The sequence below is a fragment of the Ursus americanus genome, chromosome X, assembly GCF_024610735.1.
Source record: "Ursus americanus isolate L20-20 chromosome X, mUrsAme1.1.p, whole genome shotgun sequence".
Lineage (NCBI taxonomy): Eukaryota > Metazoa > Chordata > Mammalia > Carnivora > Ursidae > Ursus > Ursus americanus.
In genome coordinates this window covers 62,641,322-62,666,596 of record NC_142164.1, presented here as the reverse complement: position 1 = coordinate 62,666,596, position 25,275 = coordinate 62,641,322, and the positions used below count along the sequence as shown (strand labels likewise).

At 39.6% G+C, this 25,275-nt stretch overlaps 1 long non-coding RNA gene across 1 annotated transcript in view; it reads left to right on the top strand.

Moving 5' to 3' along the window:
- LOC148106920 (uncharacterized) overlaps positions 1–25,275 on the top strand; it is a 200,532-nt gene that overhangs the window by 20,781 nt on the left and 154,476 nt on the right. Inside the window, exon 2 of the long non-coding RNA XR_015723435.1 lies at positions 4,077–4,177. This is a non-coding gene — a long non-coding RNA (uncharacterized LOC148106920). The remainder of the gene's footprint in view (positions 1–4,076; positions 4,178–25,275) is intronic.

Below are 25,275 nucleotides of genomic sequence, written 5' to 3'. Positions count from 1 at the left end.
TCTTTTTTTGCAATCTTTCAGGCCACAAACCCCCAATACTAATAATCAAGGTAAATCACACTTTCTGAGGTAACAAGATTTCTTGCCATGGCTGTCAACTTATGGGGGAGGGCAATGAAGGAGGTCCACTATTCTGTTTCTTATACTATTTATAGATGAGCTTGAGAAAAAAAAGCTATAAACTTTTTTTTTTGTTACAGTCTTATCTGTACCACTGCCAGCACCTCATATAGCATCCTCACTATTTCTCCTGTGGAGTGAGCTTGTCCCATTTTGGGGGGTGGTAGGAGGAGCTGGCCCTTGACTGCCTTCAGTTGCCTTCTCCTTGACAAGTTGGAAGTTTCTTAAAAAATTAAATACATAATTACCATGTGACAGCAATTGCATTATTGAGCATGTATTGAGGATGTAAACTCCTGTCCACACACAAAAGAATTATACACCAGTATTCATGTGGCTTTATTTATAACAGCTAGAAAGAACCCCAGTGCCCTTCAATAGGTAAATGATTCAACAAACTGTGGTATATTCATACCGCAGAATACTACTCAGCAACAAACAGGAATAAATTATTAATATATACAATTTGGATGATTTTCAAAGACACTATGCTAAGTTAAAAAAAATCTAATCTCAAAATGTCACCTAGAGTATGATTCTATTTATGTGCTATTCTTGGAAAGACAAAATTAAAGTGTCAAGAAAATAGATCAGTGGTTCCCAGGGATAAAGAGGTATAGTAGTGTCTGAATAGAAAATATTAGCATGAGGGAATAGTTTTTTTGGTTAACTATCCTTCATTATGATTATAGTAATGGTTATATGAATCTATACCTGTGTTAAAATTCATTGACCTGTACATCCAAAAATAATTTTCTGCTGTATTTTAATTTTAAAAATAAATTTAAAATAAATTCAATATAAAAATACTGACCATGCAGAGTTAATGAAGTATGGACCTAATGCGCTTAAAATATAGTAGCATGGAGCCAACATGTAAAGGACCTTGAATGCCCAACAGAGGAATTTGGGATATATTCATCAAGTAGTGAAGAGAAATGAAAGTTCTCAATTTTGGCAGTGAAAAATATATTGGAATCTGATTTGTACAAAGATCACCCTGAGGAGAGTGGAGGATAGATTGAAGAGAGTGAAACAGAAAGCAGGAGGTATTCTAGCTGAAAGATAAATGCCTAAATGTGGGACAAGAAGAGTAAGAACAAAAAAAGCTTGGTTTGGGGCGTGATAAAATCGGTAAGAATTGGCCACTAATTTGATTGGCAGAAGAAAATGTGTTGTTACTGAGTTCTTTATTTGAAAGAACCCTTTTATTCCTGTGTTGTGGCTAAACGCTTAATTCCTTAAAATTTTAGAGCAGCAGGCCTTTGGGTCTGTTTGGTGGCCAAAACTGTCTTGTGTCTGAACAGAAGGTCTGGAGCACAGTCACCGAGGCAGAACTAGCCACTCCAGAGTCTGCAGGCTCATTACTATCTGGCAGACCTGTGAATGCTGGCTGTGTCCCCAGATTCCCATAATAATACCAGTGAACATTTACTGACTGCTTACCATGTGCTAGGCCCTGGTTTAAGTGTTTTGTATACACTTAATTTGATCATGTCAAAAACTCTTGGAGATTGTACGATTATCATTCCCTGTTTCAACATGCAAAAATTATGACACAGACCTGCTTTTAATTCACACAGAAAGTAAGTGATTGAGCCAATATTCAAAACTTAGGCAGCCTGAGTCTAAGGCCCAGGCTCTTGAATGTTATACTATGCCAGAGGTCCTTAAAAGCAGGTGAATAGAAAGAGAAAACCTTTTTGGCAGCTTTTTCTGCCTTGACAGCTTCCCTCCAGTCATTTCTGCTTTCCGTGTAAACTGTTACTGTTGTTATTTTTCTTCCTTTTGCCTGTCATAAAATACTACTGTCCTATAATCAGTTCCCTCCAGTCACTTGGTAGAAAAACTCTTCTTAGAAGTCTTCATTTCCCTGCCTCTATTGTAGATATTTTGGTGTAAATATTGTAGATATTTGGTGATTCTTGGTGAGTCTTCCTCCTAGTTTATCCTGATGGACAACGCTGTGTTTATATATTTCAGAGTCAGAAATTAGGTGGGTCTGGGGGCCTCCTGGGATAAATTGAATAAGCCTGCCTTCTGAGTCAATTCACAAGCACATAGATTTAACCACAGGCAGATATCAGGGAGCCAGGAGAAGGGAACAAATTTTGCTGAAGAGTGGCTGTGCCTGTTAATAGTGGGTCAAGCAAACTACAGCCAGCAGGTCAAATCCAGCTATTATCTGCTTTTGCAGGTAAAATTTTATTGCACCCAGCCGTGTACATTCATTTATGTTTTGTCTATGGCTGCTTTTGTACTACAACAGAGTTGAGTCATTATAATAGAGATCATATGGCTTGCAAAACCTAAAATACCTGCTATCTGGCCCTTTATTAAAAAAAATTGCCAACTCCTGGTATATAGGATGGAACACCCCGAGTGACTGGAGATTTTTGTGTAGGGAAATACTAAGAGATTAAATGTGTATTTTAAATAAAGACATTTGGGAACATTGAGAGGAAGAAACTGGATACAGGAACCAGAAAGGAAGTTATCAAAACAGGGTAGAAAAGAACTAGGGAAGGCTTAGTGCAAATAGGTAAAAGGGATCAGCTTTTAGAGATGCCAGTAGAGACAGGTTCTCCACAACTTAGTTGAAGAGTGTGTGTGTGTGTGTGTGTGTGTGTGTGTGTGTGTGTGTGTATACATGTGTCTGTTGGGGAGGAGAGAGTCTTCATTCTGAGCAAAAAAGAGGACAGAGAGTGGAAGACAGTACAGAAACAGGTAGAAAAATACCCTCCTATTTAATTTGTATATGAAATGGCCACTATATTCCTCCTGCAGAAAGATTTCTAGAAAATTTCTATAGGGCTGTTTTTCCAAGCCCGTATGTATTAGGCAACGCTGGCCCTACTGTTTTACATGACAGAATTGCACTCTCATAGAAATTTGTGAAGCTTACTTGACCAGGGATAAAAATGATATGGACTCATTACAAAGATCACATTGTTCAGTTTTTCCTTTTTTATCAAAATTGATACAGTGACCAGATGTACTCTCAGCAGAAATACATTGTTAAAGCCTGCTTATTGAGAGAAGCTGTGAAGGATGGTGGACCTGGTATCTTTTTTTCCCTATGAGAACAATTCATATAAACCTGAAATATAAAAATACTACCCTCTACTCTTAAGAAACTTCCTCAAGTTCTACCATATCTACAAGACCATGGACTAAGAATAACACCTTAAGAAATTTTGAGGGTTACTTGTTTTGGGTAGTCATGGGCAGAAACTATGAATTCGGGGCGCCTGGGTGGCACAGTGGTTAAGCATCTGCCTTCGGCTCAGGGCGTGATCCCGGCGTTCTGGGATCGAGCCCCACATCAGGCTCCTCCGCTGGGAGCCTGCTTCTTCCTCTCCCACTCCCCCTGCTTGTGTTCCCTCTCTCGCTGGCTGTCTCTCTCTCTGTCGAATAAATAAATAAAATCTTAAAAAAAAAAAAAAAAAGAAACTATGAATTCATGCGCTGCCTCAACTTGCCATCTCCCAGAGGGTTGCTTCATTCCTGCTGAAGCCCCATGAAAATATAAAATCAGAAAAAATACGCCAAGTCAGGATCCAACTCTGGCTATGCAAAGCACTGCCCCATTACATAAAAGGCTGGCTGTATGTCTTAGTCCTTAGACTATCCTTTCTCCTCCAGGGGACAACCATAATTCTCAACCACAAGGTTTTACTCCCCTCCAGAAGCTGAGTGTATCAGTTAGGTACATAGTCCTCCATTACACCTTGTTGGGGGAGACTGGACCATCTTTTGCAACCAGCCTCAAGGAGCCAGCAGTGGCAGACAGACGGTCATGGCCTGTGCATCAGGGGACCAAACTGAAAGTGTAAATGAAAAGGGTATACTGGGGCAAGTCTGCTATGACCTTTGTTTTACCCTCAGTCACCAATTATTTTGGCGTGGTACAATTAGAGTAAATGACTAGTTGTAATAATGTCATTTTGTTGCAGGTTGCACATGCTCAAGCACAGATTTTATGGCCTTGTGACTCAGAAGGCTGCTGGCTTCTGGCCCTGCCTGAAAATTTCCTGAAGAGGTCACAAATTCTAAGGTACAGGGGAGTAGCAAGTGTAATTGCTCTTCCCACTTCCTTTTTTTGTTTTCACTAGTTCCTTTGCTCCTTCTTTCCTGAACTGGAAAGTCCTGTCAATCTTGTAACACCATCACTGGTGTATCTGGAATGACATGTAGATTAGAAATAATTCTACAACAAGAGTTATGAAAAGATTCTTCTAGACCAGGAGTTGTGGCTTTGTAATTAAGTATCTGAATGGCTTGGGAAACATTGGTTAGTATGTCTGATCTCCAGTTTTCTCATCTTTATGAAGAGGTGGAACCAGATGAGCTCTAAGATACCCAAAATCCATTTGCGATGCCTTCAAATCCATGCACACATTTGTTTACAGCTCCCAGTGTTTCTGTGAGAAGATACAGAGATATCCTTCAGGGTTTACAATAAAGGAGAAGGGAGAATGAGGGAGAGAGGAGGGTTGAGAATGGAGTCTCTGATGAGCAGCGATTGTTCAATGAGAAAGGAAGGGAGAGAGGAGTTAATTCTAACTTATGACATCTGGTGAGGCCTCTAGGACAAGGTGAGAACTGAGCATGATTTGAATGTAGGGAAAAATGATTTCAGTTTCAGATTTTGAGTTTGAGTCTTGAATCATTAGAGAAACAAGCTTTGGAGCCAGACTCCCTGGGTTTTAATCCAAACTCCACCACTTAGCAGCTATAACATCTTGGGAATGCTACTTAACTTCTCAGAGCCTTAGTTTTATCATATTTAAAATGGAGAATAAATGATAATTTATTATGATTAAGTGAATTCACATAAAGTTCTTAGAACAGTGGATGGTGGTAATGTTTCTGTACAGAGAAATGCTAGGAAACTAGGAAAACCTTTCTATGGATAGAGTCTCTTGTAGGTATTATTGAAGATAGAAGTTAGAGCTAGGAACCAGACAGAGAGTTATTTCAAGACGAGATATGGGAGAGGACAAAGTGTGATCTAGATAATGCTGGTAGGAACCAAAAGGATAGGTCAGTATTTGGAGATGAAATATCTAATCTATAGTCTTCAGAATTTGTAGGAGTTATTCAAAATAATATTTATTGCCCAGTCTAAGATGCTATCAATTACACCCTTATTTCACGGAGTAACAAGAAATTAAAAACTCTGCCAATTAAACTGTGACTTGCCCTTGAACATAAGACTCATCCTGATTTAAAGACTTATTTATTTGAGAGAGAGAGAGAAAGAGAACAGCGGGGAGGGGCAGAAGGAGAGGGAGAGAGAGAATCTCAAGCAGACTCCTTGCTGAGTGAGGAGCCAAATGCAGGGCTTGGTCTAACAACCCTGAGGTCATGACCTGAGCCAAAATCAAGAGTCAGACAATTACCTGACTGAACCACCCAGGTGCCCCAAGTCTCATCCTGATTTAATAGATGTTAAAATGTGGGGGAAAATGTACATTTTATAATGGATGAAATAAGATATGTTCACAATAAAGATGGTGGAGGAAAGAGAGTGGGGGAAAAAGAAACCCTTCAAATTTCTATTTGAGATAAAGTGAATTCTCTTCTTACTTTAGTATTTCCAGAAAGTTTGCCTAGGACTTTTCATTCCCTGATAGGTAATACTGGAAAGCCTAGAGAATCTGGCTGCTTTTATTTAAGATGTTGTGTGGTTTTTTTTTTTTTTTAAGATTTTATTTGTTAATTTGACATAGAGAGACAGCCAGTGAGAGAGGGAACACAAGCAGGGGGAGTAGGAGAGGAAGAAGCAGGCTCCTAGCGGAGGAGCCTGATGTGGGGCTCGATCCCAGAACGCTGGGATCACGCCCTGAGCCGAAGGCAGACGCTTAACGACTGAGCCACTCAGGCGCCCCTAAGATGTTGTGTTTTAACCACCTTTCTTTCTACATGGTCAGTATTTAATACAAAATAGTTGGGAGTGAAGAATAGATTCAGTGAGAAGTGGCTTTTCTTTTTCATGCTTGAGAAACTCATTCACATGGACTTGGCCTATTACCATACAAATGTATTGAGTCTGTCTTGAACTTCAAATTTTGAATAGACTGGGTCAGAAGCTGCTGAGGTAATCTGTCTTTCTTCTTGACTTGCCTCTTCCCGATTTATCCTATTTGTTCTTTGCCATCCTTCCATCAAAGGGAAAACCTTCACTAACAGAAGTCAATTCACCTTGTAATCTCTCGGTTAATTTATAACAGGAGCATGAAGAGAAGTAGGCACTGGTGTGTTCCTCTTGAAATCCCATGGCAACATGGCTGTGCCCTATATAGGGGGATAGAGACAAGAAAGATGCTAAGGGACCATTCTGCCCTGGCTTTTTCCCCCCATCATTCAAGATGTTAGACATCCTGGTCCTCAGTGGCTTTTAATATCCCACCACCACCAACAACTAGGAGATGACTACAGTTCTCCATCATGCAATAGTTATCATAGGACTGTATTTCCCAGGTACACATTTCAACTCTATTCCTGGGGCTAGAAGAAATCTTGTTCTTAACCTAAGGTAAACCTGTGGTTAGCTAGATAAGGGGACTGAATTATGAGTGTGTATGTAATCAGTGAAACAAATTCAATGCCCTCACCCTTTTTGTCTTTTTGTTCATTCTCCTCTTTCTCATTCAGAATTTAAAGAATGAGGAATTATCATGGCACCTTTATTTATTTGGGGCTCGATAAATCAGGAGTAGTTTGGATCTGCCCAAGCAAGCAGTCTGTGGACTGTCAGTTCCATAACCGGATCTGTAAAGGAAGCTGAGGATTTCAGGACACTGGTGAAAGAAAGATTGTTTTCTCCTTTTTCCCAGCCTCTGGTGCTATACTACTTTAAACCCCAATACCTGGTATAAGTATACCATGTGCAACACAGAAGAACTACTGGACTCTCAGATCTTGTTTTCCCATTTCTAACTACTTGTCCCTGAACATGTTTTGAGTCCTTATTTTGTACAAGGCAGTATCCTTGGTACTGTAGGGAGTACATGGGTAAAAAAGGCACTGCTGCACGATGCCTGGGTGGCTCAGTCGGTTAAGCATCCAACTCTTGATTTCAGCTCAGGTTATGATCCCAGGGTAGCGAGATGGAGCCCCGCGTCAGGCTCCACACTGAGTGGGGGGGTCTGCTTCTCTCTCTCTCTCCCCCTCTCCTTACTCCCCTCTTCCCCACTCATGCTGTTTCTCTCTCTAAAATAAATCAGTTAATCTTTGTTAAAAAAGAATATTGTTGCTGCCTTCCAGGGGATATCTGTGAAAAAGTAAAACCCATACATATGCAGATGATCTTAATATATATAGAGCCAGTGAGTGATATGTGCTATAACGAAAGTATTAACTTCAGTGATAGAATAGTGGGATGGGATGGAGGGAGATAAATCATATGTGCACTGATTGCTTCAAGGTGGTGTTGAATGATGAGCATTATCTTGAATGATATAATAATGGGAGGAGATTAGTAAGTAATCTAAGAATCTGTAAGGTCTTTTTGTGGGTTAGATTCAAGGATCAGTTGTAGCTGGAACATATGTGGTAGGAATGTCTTTGGGCTAGAAAGCAAGCAAAAGCCAGAACTTGGTGGTTCCAATCTGTTTAAATGCCCAGAAGAATGTCTAGCTTATAATAGATATTAATAAATAATTCTTAAATGAATGAGTGAGATTTGGAACAGTGGAATAAGATAGAGTTCATATTTGTACACTAGACAGATTACTCCAGGAATGATAAAACCTTGCTGATGAATTAGAAGAGAGACTGCTGATGTGCAGGTCATTTGGGAGTCTCTCCTAGCAATCTAATTGACACTAATAAGGGCTTACACCAGGAGAGGAGCCGTGTGAATAAAGGATGGACAGAGTGGGTTTGCCTTCCAGAGGTTAAAAGTGTAGAATCAGATATGGAATTATTCTTAGAAAATATATTATAAGCCCCAAGGAGTGAGTGTGGAAGCAGCCGAAACGTCAGCAGCGTTCCTGTTCCCAGGCTGTTGAACTCAGTGGCCTGGTAGGAGCAGGATCCCAGGATCCCCAAGGGCAGGGCATCAGTTAGGAGCTATGAAAGAATGTAACCCTCAGTCTCCCCTCTCTTCACCTGGCGATTGCCAGCCCAAACATCCCGCTCCTCCCTCATCCCATGACTGACTCCCTACATGCCTACGTGGAGGGGAAAATGCAAGCTGTTTCAAGACATTTGCCATCCCTTTATACTCCTTTCCCACGCTTGGAGGCATCTGTCCTTGCTTTTCTGATAAAAAACAAAAACAAAAGCTGTGTGCAGGGTTCAGCTGCTGCTGCTCTCTCTTGCAGAGGCAGCCCTGCACAGCCGCTCAGATTGGCATCTGAGAACTTTATTTCAGTGTGTGATGATGGATAGGGGTGGAGTGAGTGTGATAGATGGCATCCAGCCTCAGTGACTGATGAAAAGGAAATTTGTCTTAGAGAAGTAGAAACTAGTGGAGGAGAAAGAGAATGAGGGTCAGTAGAAGGGGGAGAAAGTGGTAAAAGCCACCCCCCCATTGTTCCAAGATTTGTTTCTATGGGGTACTTTGTCCCCTACTATACCTTCAGGCCTATTCCAGAAACCTCCTCCAGGACTTCTGGTGAGGGTTTACAGATTGTTAGACCATACTGCCTCTGCTCTGCACAATGAGGGAGGTGTCTGGAAACTGAGAAGGCCAAAGACCATGTGAGCAAAGGAAGTGCCTACCACGTGCAATCAGAAGTGGACTTGATATTGCTTAAGGAGTCTATTGGCATCATGATCAAGATACCAGTAAATTTTTTAAACAAAAGTCACTTCATCATATATTTTAGTCTGGAATTGGGAATTTAATGTTATTAACTGGATTTTTTATCCCCTGCCCTGCCCCACAGTTCATAGGTTTAAATCCTAATCCTTAATGTGATGGTATTAAGAGGTAGGGCCTTTGGAAGGCAATTAAGTCATAAGGATGGAGCCCTCATGAATGAATTAGTGCCCTTATAAGAAAGGATACTAGAGTAATGTTCCATTGTATATATGGACCACATCTTAATCCAGTCATCTGTTGAAGGGCATCTTGGCTCCTTCCACAATTTAGCTATTGTGGACAATGCTGCTATGCAACACGGATGGGACTGGAGGAGATTATGCTAAGTGAAATAAATCAAGCAGAGAAAGACAATTATCATATGGTTTCACTCATTTATGGAACATAAGAAATAGGAAGATCGGTAGGAGAAGAAAGGGATAAAGAAAGGGGAGTAATCAGAAGGGGGAATGAACCACGAGAGACTGTGCACTCTGGGAAACAAACTGAGGGCTTCAGAGGGGAGGAAGGTGGGGGATTGGGATAGGCCGGTGATGGGTATTAAGGAGGGCACATATTGCATGGTGCACTTGGTGTTATATGCAAACAATGAATCATGGAACATTGCATCAAAAACTGGGGATGTACTGTATGGTGACTAATATAACAAAATAAAAATTAAAGAAAAAAAAAGAAAGGATACTAGAGAGCTTGCGGTCTCCCTCTGCTCTCTCTGCTATGGGAGAATATGAGAAGATAGCCATTAGCACACCAGGAAGAGTACCCTCACCAAAAAACAGATCTAATGGTGCCTCTCACAGTCTACAGAACTGTGAGAAATAAAAGTTTGTTGTTTAAGTCACCTATTCTGTGGTATTTTTGTTATTGCAGCCTGCACTGATTAAGACAAAAACTGGTACCAAGAAGTAGGGTGCTGCTGTAACAAGTACCTAAAAACATGGAAGTGGTTTTGGAACTGGGTGATGGATAGAAGGCTAGAAGAGCTTTGAGGTGCATCATTTAGGCATAAAAATCTGCATTAAATAATAAGCCCTCTGTGTGACTTTATGCTTACTAAAGTTTTTTTTTATCCTTACTAAAGTTTTTAAATAGCTACTTGATGGTAGAATGACAAGTTTTTTAAAAAAATTCAAATTAGTTAACATATAGTGTAGTACTGGTTTCAGGAGTAGAATTTAGTGATTCATCAGTTACATAAAGCACCCAGTGCTAATCACAAGAGCCCTCTTTGCTGCCCATCACCATTTAGCCCATCCCCCACCCACCTCTCCTCCAGCAACCCTCAGTTTGTTCTCTATAGTTAAGAGTCACTTATGGTTTGCCTCCCTCTCTGTTTTTATCTTACTTTATTTTTCCTTCCCTTCCCCAATGTTCATTTGTGTGGTTTCTTAAATTTCACATATGAGTAAAATCATATGCTATTTGTCTTTCTCTTACTGACTTATTACACTTAGCATAATACACTCTACCTCCATCCATGTTGTTGCAAATGGCAAGATTTCATTCTTTTTTATAGCTGAGTAATATTTCATAGTATATGTATACCAAACCTTTTTTATCCATTCATCAGTCGATGGACATTTGGGTTCTTTCCATAATTTTGCTATTAATAGTGCGCTATAAACATTGGGGTGCATGTGACCCTTCTAATCAGCATTTTTGTATCCTTTGGATTAATACCTAACAGTGCAGTTGCTTTGTCATAGGGTAGCTCTATTTTTAACATCTTGAGGAACCTCCATACCGTTTTCCAGTGTGGCTGCACCAGTTTACGTTCCCACCAACAGTGCAAAAGGGCTGCCCTTTCTCCACATCCTTGCCAACATGTGTTGTTCCCACGGTTGTTAATTTTAGCCATTCTAACTGGTGTAAGGTTGTATCTCATTGTGGTTTTGATTTGTATTTCCCTGATGGCAAGTGATGTGGAGCAATTTTTCATGTGTCTGTTAGCCATTTGTGTAGCTTTTTTGGAGAAATCTCTGTTCAGGACCTCTCGTCATTTCTTAGCAGGATTATTTATTTTGGGGGTGTTGATTTTCATGAGTTCTTTATAGATTCCTTTATCCGATATGTCATTTGCAAATATCTTTTCCTATTCCATCAGTTGCCTTTTAGTTTTGTTGATTGTTTCCTTCACTGTGCAAAAGCTTTTTATCTTCATGAGGTCCCAATAGTTTATTTTTGCTTTTGTTTCCCTTGCCTCCAGAGATGTGTCTAGTAAGTAGTTGCTACAGCCAAGGTCAAAGTGTACTGCCTGTGTTCTCCTCTAGGATTTTGATAGTTTCCTGTCTTACGTTTTGGTCTTTCATCCATTTGGAGTTTATCTTTGTGTATGATGGAAGAAACTGGTCCAGTTTCATTCTTCTCCACGTAGCTGTCCCATTTTCCCAGCACTATTTGTTGAAGAGACTGTCTTTTTTCCATCGGATATTCTTTCGTGTTTTGTCAAAGATTAGTTGACCACATAGCTGAGGGTCCATTTCTGGGTTTTCTATTCTGTTCCATTGGTCTATGTGTCTGTTTTTGTGCCAGTATCATGATGCCTTCAGTTTTGCTTTTCTTTTTCAGGATTACATTGGCTATTCGGGGTCTTTTGTGGTCCATACAAACTTAAGGGTTGTTTGTTCTAGCTCTGTGAAAAGTCCTGATGGTATTTTGATGGGGATTGCATTAATGTGTAGATTGCTTTGAGTAGTATGGACATTTTAACAATGTTTGTTCTTCTAACCCATGAGCATGGAATGTTTTTCCATTTCTTTGTGTCCTCTTCAATTTCTTTAATAAATGTTCTATAGTTTGCAGAGTGCAGATCTTTTACATCTTTGGTTAGGTTTATTCCTAGGTACCTTACAGGTTTTGGTACAATTGTAAATGGGATCAATTCATTGATGTCTCTTTCTGCTGTTTCATTATTGGTGTATAGAAATGCAACAGATTTCTGTACATTGATTTTATATTCTATGACTTTGCTGAATTCATGGATCAGTTCTAGCAATTTTTTGATGGAGTCTTTCAGGTTTTCTACATAAAGTATCATTTTGTATGCAAAGAGTGAGTTTGACTTCTTCCTTGCTGATTTGGATACATTTTCTTTCTTTTTGTTGTCTGATTGCTGAGGCTAGGAATTCCAGGACTATGCTGAACAATGGTGGTGAGAGTAAACATCCCTGTCATGTTCCTGATCTTAGGGGGAAAGCTCTCTGTTTTTCCCCACTGAGGGTGATATTAGCTGTGGGTCTTTCATTTATGGCCTTTATGATTGAAGTATGTTCCTTGTATCCCTACTTTCTTGAGGGTTTTTAACAAGAAAGATGCTGTGTTTTGTCAAACGCTTTTGCTCCATCAGTTGAGAGGATCATATGGTTTTTATCCTTCCTTTCTTAATGTGGTGTATCATGTTGATTGATTTGTGGATATTGAACCACACCTGCAGCCCAGGAATAAATCCCACTTGATCATGGTGAATAATCATTTTAATTTACTGTTAGCGTCAATTAGCTAGTATCTTGGTGAGAATTTTTGCATCCATGTTCATGAGGATATTAGTCTATAATTCTGATATGTAGTGGGGTCTTACTGGTTTGGAATCAAGGTGATTCTGGCCTCATAGAATGAGCTTGGAATATTTCCTTGCATTTATTTTTTTTGAAACAGCTTGAGAAGACTAGTTATAAATTCTTCTCTGTATGTTTGGTAGAATTCCCTTGGGAAGCCATCTGGCTCTGGACTCTTATTTTTTGGGAGATTTTTTTAAAGGATTTTATTTATTAGAGAGATTGAGCCTGACATGGGGCTCGATCCCAGGACTCCGAGATCATGACCTGAGCTGAAGTCAGGTGCTTAACTGACCAAGTCACCCAGGTGCCCCTGCTGGGAGATTTTTAATTACAGATTCAATTTCTTTGCTGGTTATGGGTTTGTTCAAATTTTCTATTTCTTCCTGCTTCAGTTTTGGTAGTTTATATGTTTCTAGGAATGCATCCATTTCTTCCAGATAGCCTAATTTATTGGCATATAATTGCTCATAATATTCTCTTATAATTGTTTGTACATCTGCAGTGTTGGTTGTGATCTCTCCTCTTTCATGGTGATTTTATTTATTCGGGTCCTTTCTTTTTTCTTTTTGATAAGTCTGGCTAGGACTTATCAATTTTATTAATTCATTCAAAGAACACGCTCCTAGTTTCATTGTTCTGTTCTACTATTTTTTATTTCAATATCATTTATTTCTGCTCTAATCTTAATTATTTCCCTTCTTCTGCTGGTTTAGGCTTTATTTGCTCCCCTTTTTCCAGCTCTTTTAGGGGTAGGTTAGGTTGTGTGTTTGACACTTCTCTTGCTTCTTGAGGAAGGCCTGTATTGCTATATACTTCCCTCTTAGGACTGTCTTTAGTGGTTCCAAATGTTTTGGACTGTTGTGTTTTCATTTTCATTTGCTTCCATGTATTTTTTATTTCTTCTTTAATTTCCTGGTTAACCCATTCAGTGTTTGGTCCTTGGCCAGAATGTGGTGAGCTTTTAACGAGGTGTGCTCCAGTCTGCTTGTTAAAGGGACTTGATACTACTTTCAGTAGAACTGAAGCCCTGCAGAACCTTCTGGTCAGGTGACGTGGTGTGGGCAAGGGTTTCTGCTGGTCTTCTAGGGAAGGGGATCCCCAAGCTGGGACTGAGGCAGACTTGACCAAGAAAGGCAGTACAGCCAGGGTGCAGGGGTGTTGGACTTGGTATAAGCTGGTTAAGCAGGTAGTGTTGGTGTGTGCTGTTTACTGCAGGTGGTTCTGTGTTTATGCTGAGGGGCAGGGGAGTGAAATGGCACCTGCCACCTCCTTTGTCTCCGGAGAGGTCTCCTTGCTACTGCTCTCAGTGAAGCACTCTGAGACAATTCAATAGTCTCCCCTCCATGTGTCCCAGGCATTTTTCAGATTGCTGTTTCCACACCGCCTCCCTCTGCATTGTTTGCCTGGTTCCTCTTCAGGAGCAGCACAGTGCCCTCCAGGTCCTATCCCAGCCAGGGCTGGTGACTTTTAAAACTCCAGGCTTTAAGGAGGTGGTATGCCAGGGACCTATGCTGGTCTTCTGGGGGAGAGCCTCTCCATGATGAGATTTAGGCAGGTCTGACCAAGAAGTGCAGTCTGCCAGTGCACAGGGTTGTGGGACTTGGTGTAATTAGGTTAGGCAACCAGTTTGGGGGGCTGAGCTGCTTTCTGCAAGTGGCCCTGCTTTTACGCTGAGGGGTTGGGGGGGGAATGTTGCCAGCCAGGTCCTTTGTCACTGGAGAGGTGTCTCTGTGAAAGCTACCTCTCAGGGATGAGCTCCCAGAAGAGTGAGAAATCTTGTCCTTGTGTGCACCCAGGGTTCTTCAGAGAGCTGTTTCCATGCTTTCTGCCCCTGGCTTATTTGCTTGCCTTCTCTCCAGGAGCAGGGCGGTGCCCTCAAGGCTCTATCCCAGCCAAGCCTGCCAACCTTTAAAACTCTAGTATTAAGCCCCACTGGTCACAAGAACTCAGGAAAATCAGCCCCTCTCATTTTCCAAGCCAATGGCTTTGGGGAAGTTTTCTCTTTGTGCATTCCCCTGTGTGCTCCTCTCTCCAGTACCTTTCTCTGTCACTGTGGCTCCCTTCCCTCTGCAGGACCTGTGATCTGTTTCTCCTCCAAACCCTCTCTGTCCTTCCTACTTCTTTTTTTTTTTTAAGATTTTATTTATTTATTTGAAGAGAGAGACAGCCAGCGAGAGAGGGAACACAAGCAGGGGGAGTGGGAGAGGAAGAAGCAGGCTCCCAGTGGAGGAGCCTGATGTGGGGCTCGATCCCAGAACGCTGGGATCACGCCCTGAGCCGAAGGCAGACGCTTAACGACTGAGCCACCCATGCGCCCCTGTCCTTCCTACTTCTTTGATGTGGCTCCTTCTCTCTCTTTAGTTGTGGAGTTTGTTCTGTCAGTTTGCAGGTTGATTTCTGGGGTATTCAGAATGATCTAATGGTTATTTAGTTGTGTTTGAGGGACAAGAAGAACTTAGGGCTCTCCTCCTATACTGCCATCTAAGCTCCTCTAGCTCTAAGTGTTTATGAGGGAATTAAAGGGCTTCAAAGGAGTTCAATGTTCTGTTTTTTCTGATTACTTCTCTCACCCTTTTCCCTGAAAACTTCTTTCAGATTTCCCCATTGTCTATAAACTTCCTGGTCTGTGTCCACAGCACAGTTCCTTTTGTGTGGGCTAGAGCTTCTGTGGCAAGATTCCTAAGGAGTGTAAATGATGTCACTTCTTTTCTTCATGTGGCTTGCTCCTTCATTCTAGACTCAGTGGTTCACAGTTGTTTATTGGATCACCACCTGCACCCATTATCCATTCCTCTGTCAGGCTTCCAGGCCCCTAGATTGTATGTGCTCTAGGTCCTGTCTATTATGAACTAGAAGGATGTGTTGTGCCTACAGGGAGAGTGAGATGTGGTCAATAAACTCTAGGGAAAGCTGTGGAAAATCACCCCATATGTTGCAGATACCGTGAGGAGGAAAGCTGGAGTAGAGACCATGGGCAGGGACTGTCATTGCATATTCAGTGGTTTGGGAAGACTGATGCATAGAGTGTGGGAATGTAGGGTGGTCTACAAAAGAGGGCTGTAATAATTACTTATTTATATGTTTCATTCATTAATTCTACAAAGCTTTGTGTTAGATACTGTCATTAAATATAAGACAGTTTCTCATTTCAAGGACATTATCTTGCGGAGAGAGAGAGTCAAAATCATTTTTAACACACAGTAACCTGTACATTCTAATAATATTAAATAATATTTACTAAATGCTACATATGGTGCCAGGATCTGTTCTAAGTGCTTTACATGGATTTTATCATTTTATACTCCTCACAAAACTATGATGTAGTATTGTCATTCCCATTTCACAGGTTAAAAACGGAGACATTGAGAGAAACCCTTTAATGCTAAACAGAGGTTATTGTAATGGTCACTAAAATTGATAAACATCTAAACAAACTGATAAAGAAAAAGATGAAAACACAAGTTACCAATAATAGGAATGAAGAATGGGACATCACTATATAGAATAGTGATATTAGAAAGATAATAAGGGAGTATTATTAACAACTTTGTATCAATGTATTATACAACTTAGATGAAATAGAAAAATTATTTGAAAGACATATAACATCAAAGCTTACTCAATAAATAATATGAAAAGCCCTATATCTAAAGAAAATGAAATTAATGTACAGTAGGTTTCCCAGAAAGAAAACAAACCTGAATGCCTTTGCTGCTATTTCTATCAAACATTTAAGGAAGAAATAAAATTCTACATGAATTTTTTTCCAAGAATATCCTCCCTAACTCGCTTTAGGAGATCAGCACTAACCTAATACCAAAAATATTACCAATAAAAAGTACTTATCAATATACCCCAAGAATATAGATACCAAAATCATTAACAAATACTAGTAAGTCCTATCCAGAAATATATAAAAAGGAAATTACTTCATGACTAGGTGGGGTTTATCCCAGAATTCCAAGGCTGGTTTAACATTAGATGAATAATATAATTCACTGTATTAAGAAACTAAAAATGAAAACCATATGATTATCTCAATTGATTAAATATTTGACAGTATCCAATACCCATTTATAACAAAAACTCTCAGCAAACTGGAAATATGAGAAAATGTTCTCAACCCGGTAAAGGTTATTTATGAAAAACCTACAGCTAATATAAAACTTAATATGGTGAAAACTTGAACATCTTTCGACTAAAATTAGGATAAGGCAGAAATATCCTCTCTATTCTCTTTTGTATTCTAGGTCCTACCAATATAATGAGCAGTAAATGGGAGTAAAATGCATAAATGTTAGAAAGGCAGGTATAGGTCATGCAATAGATGACATTATTATCTATATAGAAATTCTCATGGAATCTACAAAAATGAGACATTGAGAAGTTAGGTAGCCTGCCTAAATTCACATATTGTTTTAGTGGAGCAAGGTGTAGTGGGAGCACGTAAAGCGGGCAACTTATCTTTGGATTTACATGTTCAAAGAAGGCTTTTTGGAGGAAATTTAATCTAAAGTGGAATCTGAAGGGTGAAGAAGAAATACCAAGCAAATAGAGGTGAGAGCGTTTAAGTTAAAGTGATGATCACATGTTCTTCAGAGAGAACTGAAAAATAAACAGCCTGAATGCTGGTAGTTTGAATAGATCAGTGTTTGACAGGAAGTTGTTAGTGGCCTGAAAGCCTGGAATTATTTTTTGAGGGTTTGCGATTTTATGCAGAAAGTGTAGGGACATTCTTCATCAGGAAGTGACAAGGGAATGATCTGATTAAATCAGTAAAATCAGACAGTGGTCAGACAAGTAGAGGGTTACTTGTTTGATAGGAGTTTTGTAGAACTTGACTGATGTTTGGATTTTGAAGAGGTGGGGTTTAATCCTGCACAAAAGAAGGTGACTGAGTTGATGCTGGAGCCATCAATAGAAAGAATTCAGGAAGAGAAAATACGGAGAAAAATTCAGTGCATATTACTCTAATGTTTCTTTGCAGGAACTGCTCCCTCCTCTACTGCAGCTAGAGCCCAATTCCAGAAAAATGTTTGAGTCTTACTTATTAGACAATTCTGTGTGGCTAGGCTAGCCTCTAAGTATGTGTTGAAGTTTCAGAAGCTGACTGATAGGCCCATGGCCCAATATGGAATCTTCTGGGATGAAATAACTAAAAATGATCGAATTTCAGGTCCTCATGGTGGCTGCTGTGATAGGTAAGAAACAGCCTGATGAGGACAACTTTCTCTACTTCTATGAGTTTGTGGATTTTTTTGGTAGTGTTTATTTTCAATTTAAGTGATTATCACCCTTGAATTTTCATTCTACTTTTTTGTCTTTTTTCCACCTTCTTATGGTGGTAGCCTAGCTTTTTGATTATAAACATTTTTCCCTTTCCATTATAGGCATGATAGCTATAATTTTTCCTCTAAGAGCTATTACAATGGCATCAAATTTTGATATGTTGTGTTTTCATTATCATTCAGTGTGAAATATTTTTTTACTTCCCTTGGCATTTCTTCCTTGACCCGTTGTTATTTCAATGTATGTTACTAAATGTCTAAGTATTTGGGAATTTTATAGATATCTCATTGCTATTAATTTCTTTTTTTAAATAATATTTATTTTGTTATATTAGTCACCATACAGTACATCCCCAGTTCTTGATGCAATGTTCCATGGTCATTGCTATTAATTTCTAATTTAATTCCATTATTATCTGAAAACAAACATTATATGCCTTAAATCCTTTTAAATATATATTAAGTATATTCTGTGCCTAGCATATGGTCAGTATTGGTGAATGGTCAATATGCACTTGAAAATAAGTATAATCTGCATTGTGTAGTGGAGTGTTCTATAAATGTTAGTTAGGTCAACTTGCTTGATAATGTTTCTTAGGTATTCTGTATCCATATCTTGCTCCCAAATGTACAGGTTCAACTAAAATACAGATTAGATTGATCTAGCCCCTCATACTGTATCTTGACAGAAGAAGAGCCATGCCTTTTTGTGAAAGTATTTTTTTATTTCTACCTCTATTTATATTTTACATAAATACCTAACATACCTTTGTAAAATGCTGGATATATGAAGAGTCAAACAAATGTGGCTTATGATCAAAAAAAGTAAACAGTCAATATACCTAGACAAGAGATGGCCCAAATTATAAGACCAATTTGAAAGTACTGTTTTAATAAATGTTATAGGATCCAGTGAAAAAAAGATATTTAGAAAACAACACAGAGACATATTATCAAATTTCTGAAAAATAAAGTTTAAATAGCAGCCAGAGGAAAAAAAATACCTTATATATAGGGGAACAATGTAAGTTTACACTGATTTTGCAGCAGAATCCATGGAACATGGAACACAATGGACTTATATATTTAAATTGTTGATAGCAAAATCTTGTCAACTTAGAATTCCATGTGAAACAAATAAAATACTTCAAAAACAGGCAAAGTAAAAATATTTTCAGATATAAAAATTGAGAGATACTTTTGTCTCCAGCAAGCCTGACTAAATAAATGCTCAAAGAAATCCTTTAAGATAAAAGGAAATATTACCATATGGAAGTCTATATCTGCAGGAACTTAAACAAACACCACAAATAGTAAATATATAAGACAAATTTAAGTGTCTTTATTTCAGTTATAAATCTATATCTATTTTAAAATATTTTAAATACTAAAAACATTTTAAAGCAAAGATGAAATCACTACATTATAGGGATTAATAACGTGTGGAAGGAAAATATCTGACAAGTGTGCAAAAGATAAGAGGCATTGATATCCTTTGCTCGATATTGTGTTTTAGTCTATGAATATCTGTCAGCTTTCCCTTCCCCAAACAGGCTTCTCCCATGGCAACAGAAGCAAAGCCTATGAAATGGGATTACAAATTTAAGCCTTCTGAAGTTTCCATGGAAATGCCTGGTCCTTGTCTTTCCCCAAGATCACATCGAGGCAGTGGTGTATTAGTAAACCTGCACTCCAGGGGAAAAAAGGTTCTTACATGTAGTGTTTGCTGATTTTTACAGTGTGAATATTCTCACTACAACCAATTTCAAGCTACTAATAATTTAACAACCTGCTCATAAAATTCCTGATTATCAATTGGCTGTCACACATAGAACTAGGTATCTCCAATCCCACTGAGTCCACATCAAAACACATCATTTCTCCATTTCACTGCATAATGCAGTTGTTTTTGGAGCTGAACAGCCTGGGTTAGAATTCTCTCTCAACTATTCCAGTGTGGGTGACTTTGGTATTTTACCTACCCACTTTATGCCTTAAAATCCTTGTCCATAAATTGGAGATAATATTACACACCTCATAGTTTTGTTGTGAGCCTTAAATGTCATAATTTTCATAATGTTCAGAAACATGTCTTTTGCTGAAACCCCAGCACAACAGTATGGGAAGAAAGGGAAGAGGAAGCCAAGGGGAATGAACTAGAAACTACATTTGAAGAATTCCATGTGTTCGTTCCCAAAGAAGGCATGTAAGAAATTGTCCTGCAGACTCACCTAATGGAGAATCTGCTTCATCTGCAGCAAGAAAAAGGCCCAGGGAGGGTATTCTAACCTGAGCATACAGGAAGAAGGGTTCACACAAGGGAAGGAGTTAAGGGAGCATCTTTTTTTTAAAGTTTTTTATTTAAATTCAATATAATTAACATATACTGTATTATTAGTTTCAGAGGTAAAATTTAGCATATAACACCCAGTGCTCATTCCATCAAGTGCCCTCCTTTTTTAAATTTTTTATTTATTTATTATTTATTTATTTTATTATTTTTATTGTTAGTCACCATACAGTACATCATTTCATCAAGTGCCCTCCTTAATGCCCATCACCCAGTTGCCCCATCCCCCCACCCATCTCCCCTCCAGCAACCCTCAGTTTGTTTCCTATAGTTAAGAGTCTCTTATGGTTTGCTTCGCTCTCTGTTTTTGTCTTATTTTTCCTTCCCTTCCCTTCCCTTATGTTCATCTGTTTTGTTTCTTAAATTCCACATACGAGTGAAATCATATGGTATTTGTCTTTCTCTGATGACTTATTTTGCTTAGCATAATACCCTCTAGTTCCATCCACATTGCTCCAAGTGTTAAGATTTCTTTCTTTTTAATGGCTGAATAATATTCTATTGTATGTATACCACATCTTCTTTATCCATTTTCCAGTTGATGGACATTTGGGCTCTTTCCATAATTTGGGTCTTATTGATAATGCTGCTATAAATCTTGGAATGCATATATCCTTTTGAATCAGTATTCTTGTATCCTTTGGTTAAATACCTAGTAGTGCAATTGCTGGATTGTAGGGCAGTTCTATTTTTAACTTTTTAAGGAACCTCCATACTTTTTTTCCAGAGTGGCTGTGCCAGTTTGCATTCCTACCAACAGCGTAAGAGGCTTTCCCTTTCAGTGTATCTTTACCAACATCTATTGAATCCTGAGTTGTTAATTTTAGCAATTCTGACCAGTGTGAGGTGGTATCTCATTGTGGTTTTGATTTGTATTTCCCTGATGCCGAAAAAATGTTGAATATTTTTTCATGTTGGCCATTTGTATGTCTTCTTTGGAGAAATGTCTGTTCGTGTCTTCTGCCCATTTCTTGAGTGGATTTTTTGTTTTTTGGGTGTTGAGTTTGATAGGTTCTTTATAGATTTTGGATACTAGCCCTTTATCTGATAAGACATTTGCAAATATCTTCTCCCATTCTGTAGGTTGTCTTTTAGTTTTGTCGACTGGAGAAAATGTGTCTTTTTGAAGGAGAGACCACACATGGCAAATATCCAGGCCTGCTTTTGTTGATTTTGATGGGAGTTCTTTGTGCCTCCTGGTTCTAGATATCTGTTTCCTTCCCCAGATTAGAGAAGATTTCAGCAATGATTTCCTCAAATAACTTCTCTGCCCCCTTTTTTCTCTCTATTTCTTCTGGGATTCCTATAATATGAATGTTGTTATGCCTTATGAAATCACTGAGTTCCCTAAGTCTATTCTTGTGATCCATAATTCTTCTTTCTCTCTTTTGTTCAGCTTCATTATTTTCCATTATTTTACATTCTATATCACGTATTTGTTCCTTTGCTTCTTCCATCCTTGTGTTCATTGTATCCAGTCTGTTGTAACGCTCAGTTATTGCATTTTTCATTTCTGACTGACTTTTTTAACTCTTTTATCTCCACAGTAAGGGCCTCCTGAAGTCTTCCATTCTTAAGCCCAGTGAGTATACTTATGATTGTTGCTTTAACTTCTCCATCAGTCATGTTATTTATATCTATTTCAGTTAAATCTCTGGCCATGACCTTATCTTGTTGTTTCATTTAGGATGAATTACTTTGTCTTGGCATTTTGTCTAAGTCTCTGTCTTCTCTGTGTTAGAAAAGCCTGTTTTATTTCCTGCTCCTGAGAGTAATAGCTTTATGAAGAAGAGGTCATATAGTGTACAGGGCCTAGTGATTCAGGGAGTGTCTCTGGTGTGTGCACTCTGCTGCTGTTTTTGGCTGCTCTGCCCTTCAGGCCAGTCATCTACAGAGGTTCTTCTAGCCTACAGTGGGCAGTGTTTGGTCCTTGGCCAGAGTGTGGTAAGTTTCAACTAGATGTGCTCTGGTGTGCTTGTTAAATGAGACTTGATGTTACTTCCACTAGAACTGAGGCCTTGCAGAAGCCTGTGATTGTGAGACAAGGTTAGGCAGAGGTTTCTGCTGGGAAGGGTCCTACCACTCTGGGACTAAGGCATACCTGACCACGAAGGGTAGTACCAGCAGAGCACAAGGGTGTGGGACCTGTTGTAAGCAAGTTATGCAGCCAGTGTCAGTGCTGCGGTGTAGCAGGTCGTTCTGTGTTTATGCAGACGGTTGGGGGAAGGAAACCATCCAGCTCCTTTGTCCCTGGAGAGGTGTCTCTGTGCTTGCTGCTCTCAGGGAAGCACCCTAAGAAGACCTAACAGTCTCCCCCTAGTATGTCTCAGGCACCCCCCAGATGTCTGCCTTCATGCTGTCTACCTCCAGGCTGTTTGCCTACCTTCTCTCCAGAAGCAGGACAGTGTCCTCAGGGGTCTATCCCAGCCAAGCCTGCTGAGTTTCAGAATTCCAGGGTCTAGGTATGTTGTGTGGGTAGGGGCCTATGCTGTTCCTCTAGGGGAGGTTCTGTGTTGGGACTCAGGGAGGCTTGACTGAGAAGGACAGTCATGCCAGTCGCAGGGGCATGGGACCCAGATCAAGTGGGCTAGGCAGCCATCATTGGGGCTGAGCTGCCCTAGGCAGGTGTCTCTGCATCATTTATGCTGAGGGATAGAGGAGGGAGACAGTACCCCCCAGCTCCTTTGTCCTGGAAGGCATCTCCATGAACTCTACCTCTCAAGGACATTCTCCAATAAGAGGGAATAATCTCCCCCTGTGTGTCCCAGATGTCCCTCAAATTGTGCCATCTGCCCCCGGGGTTGTTTCCCAGCCTTCTCTCTAGAAGTAGGGCAGCACCCTCAGGGTTCTGTCCCAGCCACACTCTCAGACCTTTAAAATTCCAGTCTTCAAAGCTTGCTGGTTGCAAAAACTCTTGAAAATCAGCCCCTCTCATTTCTCTAGCCAATGGCTCTGGGGAAATGTTCTCCTTGTACATTCTCCTGTGTGCTCCTCTCTCTGGCCTTTCTCCATGACCAGGGCTCCCTCCCCTCTGCAGCACTCACGATCCATTTCTCCCCCAAACCACATCTCTACACTTCCTACCTTCCTCGATGTGACTTCTTCTCACTCTCTAGTTGTGGAGTTTGTTCTGTCAGTCCTCAGGTTGATTTCTTGTCAGTCCTCAGAATGATTTGAAAGTTATCTAGTTGTGTTTGAGGGATGATATGAGCCTAGGGTTCTCCTACTCTGCTGCCATCTTAGTTTCCCCACTATTTACCAATTTTTAAATGCATTTCTACTGTGTATGAATTTTCTTAGTGTCCTTTTTCTGAAAATGTCTTTATTTCCCCTTCATTCCTAAAGGATATTTTCACTGTGTATAGGATTCTGGATTGAAAGTTCTATTCTTTCAGTAGTTGAAAAATGTAAGCCACTTCCTTCTGGCCTCTATGGTTTATGATTAGAAATGCACAGTCATTTGAATCATTATCCACCTAAGGTAAAACATTTTTTTCTAACTGTTCCAAGATTTCTTTTTTGCCTTTAGTTTTTAACAGTTTGATTATGACACGTCTGGAAATGTGTTTCTTTAGGTTTACCTCTTTAGGGTTCACTGATCTTGAATCGGCAGGCTTATGTCTCTTGACAAACTTTAAAACTTTAAGAGCCATTATTTCTTTAATTTTTCAGCCATGCTCTTTCCTCTCTTTTTAAGATTCCAGTGTTAGGTATGTTAGATCTTTTGTCTTTGTCACACAGGTTCCTGAGGCATTCAGGGACTGTTTATGCTGTTTTTCAAATTGGATCATTTCTATTGATTTATCTTCAAGTTTGCTGACTTTGTTTCTCTATTATCTCAATTCTGCTATTCAGTCCGTCCAGGGAGTTTTTAATTAGATTATTGTATTTTTCCATTCTAGCATTTCCGTTTGGGTTTTCATTATCACTTCTATATATTTACTGATACTTTCTACATACTTTCTTTGTCATATATTTCCAACGTCTGTGTCATCCCTTTGTTGTTAGCTGTTTGTCTTTTCCCATGAAATTTAAGATATCTGTGGTTCTGTGTATGTCAAAGTAATTGGTGTTTTACTCTGGACAGTTTAAGTGTTATGTCTTGAGACTTTGGATCTGTTAAATCCTATAAACAATGTTAATATTTTTGTTTTAGCAGACTCTCAGTTTGGTTAGGTCAAGTTGCAAGTTTCAGCCTGCCCTCTGTGAGCTATAGTTCCACTGTCAGTTCAGTTTTCTAAACCTTTGTAGTGCTATTTGGATTTGTTTCACACATATACTACCTAGTGGTCAGTCTGGGACCTGGACAGAAGTCTATTAGGTAGCAAAATTCTCAAAGTCTTTGGTAGGCTAATTATGATCAAATCTAAGCATTTGAAAGTTGGAGATTATCTGAAAAGTTCATAAACAGCTTTACAGAGGCACTACCCCAAGAACTAAGTTCTTTGCGAACGTCCTAGTACTTTCTGGTTTGTTGGGGCTCTCCTTTTCTGTCCTCCAGATAGAAATTACCCACTTCTGTGACTATCTCACTTCACCCCAGAAGTGACATAGAACAGAGAGAGAGAGTTAAAATAAAAAAGAGGGGCACCTGGGTGGCTCAATCCATTGAGCGTCTGACTCTTGATTTTGGCTCAGGTCATGATCTCAGGGTCGTGAGATCGAGCCCCTCTTCAGGCTCCATGCTCGGCAGTGAGTCCACTGGAGATTCTCTCTCTGCCTCTCTATCTGCACCTCTCCCTGTTCATGCGCATGTGTGTTCTCTCTCTCTCTCTTCTCTCTCCCTCTCTCAAATAAATAAACAAATCTTTTTTTTAAAAAAATGAGAAAGAAAGAGGCATTTGTCCCTCCCTTGGAGTTGTAGCTTGGGACGCCTTCTGCTGTAGGATTGCCCTGGGGGCTGAGGCTCAGGACACTTTTCCAATGAAGACATACAAATGCCTAACAGACACATGAAAAAATGTTCAAAATCATTAGCCATCAGGGAAATTAAAATCAAAACCACACTAAGATACCACCTTACACCAGTTAGAATGGCAAAAATTGACAAGGCAAGAAACAACAATTGCTGGAGAGGTTGTGGAGAAAGGGGATCCCTCCTACATTGTTGGTGGGAATGCAAGT